This window comes from Alligator mississippiensis, chromosome 3 (genome assembly GCF_030867095.1).
Source record: "Alligator mississippiensis isolate rAllMis1 chromosome 3, rAllMis1, whole genome shotgun sequence".
Lineage (NCBI taxonomy): Eukaryota > Metazoa > Chordata > Crocodylia > Alligatoridae > Alligator > Alligator mississippiensis.
This window is the reverse complement of record NC_081826.1, coordinates 127,201,776-127,205,405: the sequence shown is the minus strand read 5'-3', so window position 1 is coordinate 127,205,405 and position 3,630 is coordinate 127,201,776. Positions and strand designations below refer to the sequence as shown.

The 3,630-nt window shown below is 42.0% G+C and overlaps 1 long non-coding RNA gene across 1 annotated transcript; it reads right to left on the bottom strand.

The window, feature by feature from the left end:
- Positions 1-421: 421 nt before the first annotated feature.
- On the bottom strand, positions 422-2,655 carry LOC132249380 (uncharacterized). Its single transcript, XR_009460858.1, has 2 exons — positions 2,266-2,655; positions 422-752 (listed from the first exon to the last, which is right to left on the bottom strand). It is a non-coding gene; the product is annotated as an uncharacterized LOC132249380 (long non-coding RNA).
- Positions 2,656-3,630: the final 975 nt, after the last annotated feature.

The window sequence follows — 3,630 nt, the reverse complement described above, 5'->3', positions numbered from 1 at the left end:
TGCCCTATGCACACATCCATAGAACATGCCTTGTAATCCTTCCAGTAGCACTGGAAATGTGTGTCTTGGCTTTCCAATGGGACTCAGCCTTACTTTTGTGCCTAGTGGTGCTTGATGTCAGACTTTAAAAACTACAAAATTTTAATATTTGGTGGAGGGTGTCAAGCCTCGTGAGTCTCTCTTCTTTCTCCTGTCCCTGAGTTTCATGGCTTGGACTGTCTATATTTAATCTAAAATTCTTTGGTATTTATATGACTACTCTTTAGGCTTCATTCTATGAAATGTTGTGGGTTCCTTCCATATACCTGCTGCACTCATATGTATACACATGTATGTATTATGAGCTCCTTATTGGAGGAGTTGTGGGGTTTTTTTAATAGAATAGTGCTAAGATAGACATACAAAAAACTAGAACTCTTGGTTCCAAAATGATACCTTTTATTAGACCGCCTGGAAAATGGCAAGAAAATTGTCCTTTTCTGCAAGCTTTCGGGAGCAAAGTCCCTTTGTCAGGCTCTGAGAAAAGTGTAGATGGTACAAGATGGTAAAAAGTCCCCATAGGTAGGAAATAAACTTCATTTTTGCACAAAGGGAACTGAAGATGGAAGGTTGTCCCTCTGGGTCCATGAGAGTGTCTTTGTGAGCTGTGTTGAGTAGCTCTTTGATGTGTTGATCGGGTAGAATTCCTTCCCTGGAGGTGTCAGATGGGAGGCAGGGAGGTAAAAAAAACAACCTTCCATCTTCAGCTTCCTCTGTGAAAAAATGAAGTTTATTTCCTACCTATGGGGACTTTTTACCATCTTGTACCATCTACACTTTTCCTAGAGCCTGACAAAGGGACTTGGCTCCCGAAAGCTTGCAGAAAAGGGCAATTTTCTTGCCATTTTCCAGGCGGTCTAATAAAAGGTATCATTTTGGAACACAGAGCTCTAGTTTTTTGTATGTCTTTTTGTCTCAGACCAACACGGCTACCAAGTACAACCCTGGTGCTAAGATAGAGGAATTTCTCTACTGATAAAAACTGGAAAAAAAATGAAACACGAGGGTTGATATAGGCTATTTGTTATCATTTTGATTTCATTCAACTACAGGCGGTTAGTATGTGGTTGGAAATGATTAGCTGATAGATTTCTCTGCTAAGTAAGCTATGACTAGATTTGTCTGGATGGCTAGAGATTACTTTCTTATATGTTTAAGTCATAAGTGTTACATTTTGATAGACTCATATCTTTGGGTGGTCATCCAAGAGTGTGGAGGAAGCAGAGGCCTCATTGTCATACAAGGTGACACTGCATTAATGCTAGAAGTGGGGGTCTTCATTTTTTTTATTGGTTGATTCCTTTTCCTTCAGATTATGAATCAGAAAAGTAGGGCTGGAAGGGGACTCAGGTGGTCATTGAATGCAACCACTTGCTCAAGGCAGGCTCATCCCTTTCTAAATCATCCTATGCAAGTGTTTGTTTAACTTGCTCTTAAACCTGCTTGAAGATGATGGCCAGCTGGTTTCAGACTCTCTGAGCTCCTAATCAGTGTTTTTAGTGAAGAAATATGGGGCATTCTCCTTCTGAAGTCATTGACATGGCCAAATTTGATTATGCCATCTCTATGACTTAAAAGATCAAGGCATATCAGGGACTTGTTTAGGATTAGCACTTCAAACAGTCTTAGTCTTAGCTGAGCATTTGGTTGTGCTATTTAGGCTGCATGCTTGGTAGAAGCCTCTGTAGAGTGTGTGTGTGTGTGTGTGTGTGTGTACGTACGTGTGCGCGCTGCCTGTACAAGTAGCAGAGGTTCATAGGAAAGCAGGGCTGGAGGGGACCATGTGAAGTCATATAATCCAGTCCCCTGCTCAAGGCAGGATCATCCCTAACTAAACCATCCCAGCCAAGTGTCAGTCCAACCTGATCATGAAAATTTCCAGGGATGGAGATTCCACAACTTCTCTAGGGAGCCGGTTCCAATGTTTGACCACCCTCAGAGGCAGAAATTTCCTCCTAATCTCTCATTCAAATCTCCTCTGCTGCAGTTTGAAGTCATTCCTCTTAGATCTGCCCCCTACATCCACAAAGAAAAGCCCATCTCTATCCTTTCTATAACCTATAACTGTCGGGACCCAGGGCAGCCGGCCAGCAGCTCTCCCTGACTCCCACCCGGGCAGATAAGGGTCCGGGGCCTTAGAAGGCCGTCAGGCGGGTACTTGTGACGCTTGGAGTGGAATTAATTAGGCGGACGCTTATCGGTTGCAAGGCAAGATTATTTACTCACGCCGTCAAGGTGGTGAATAGCGGAGGTCAGAGATACTTGGTTAGTTACAGCTTAAGGTTCGAAGGTCGTATGTCGGTCTGCATAAGAGTTCGTTGATCAGGCAGATAAACGGAGAAAAAATCAGGCTGGCAGGTTGTTGATTTACGTCTGATAAGGTCGAGACGGGGGAGACTGACAAGCGATCAATTTGTCAGTTATTCTCACGCATACGTTCAGAGGTTTTTCAGGTGTGTGCGCGGAGGTCTCCCATTCTTCACGGAAGTGAAGATGGGTTTTATTTGTGTAATAGCCAATTGCTTTTCGCCACGTCATAAATTTAATTAGAATCGCCAATTATCTAGCGGTCTTCGCTAGGGTGTTATCTCACAGGGTTACTCCCTGTTTTCTCTGACCAGTTACAATGATTTATGTACAGCACAGAAGGCTAAGTTTCATTTCATGTTAGTGTCGCAGTTATAAATCTCTTTTTGACATGCGCAGCAAAAAAAAAGCAGTTACTATCATTATTGTTAACCCTTAGTTAACCTAGTGCAGAAAAAAACTGTTTTGAATGGTTTTACTTGTTTGTGACATGGGCACTACTTAATTTGGTTGTGACAATAACCACCCTTCAGGCATTTGAAGACTTATCAAACCTCCCCTTAATCTTCTCTTCTCTAGACTAAATAACCTTATTTCTTTCACGCTTTCCTCATAAGTGATGTTTCCCAGGCCTCTAGTAATTTTTATTGCTCTCTGCTGAACTCGTTCCAATCTGTCTATATCTTTCTTGAAGTGTGGGGCCCAAAACTGGACACAGTACTCCAAGTGCGACCTCACCAGTGCTAAATACAATGGAAGAATCACTTCCCTTTTGGCTTTGTTTGCAACAAGAGCATGCTGTGGGCTTGTATTGAATTTATGGTCCATCATAATCCTCAGGTCTTTTTCCACAGTACTGCAACCTACCCAATCATTGCGCAGTCCGTACTTGTGCATGCAATTATTCTGTCCCAAGTGCAGGACTTTGCACTTGTACTTGCTGAATTTCACTGAATTGATTTTGGACTACATCCCCAGTTTTTTAAGGTCATTCTGGATCTTGGCTCTATCCTCCAGAGCGTCTAGACATTCCACCCAATGCGGTGTTATCCACCCAATTTCATCATCCAAATCATTAATGAAAATATTAAACAATGCTGATCCCCATTTCATACTTCCTCCTGACTAGACATTGCATTAGTTATGCTGTTCAGGTTTTCAAAACTATCCTTACAACCTTGAAGGCTAGGAAACTTGGAAAACTGGACCATCTATTTGTAGAATACATTGGACGACAAATATGCTATTTGTTGTGACATGGAAATAAAGTTGACTTATAATTAG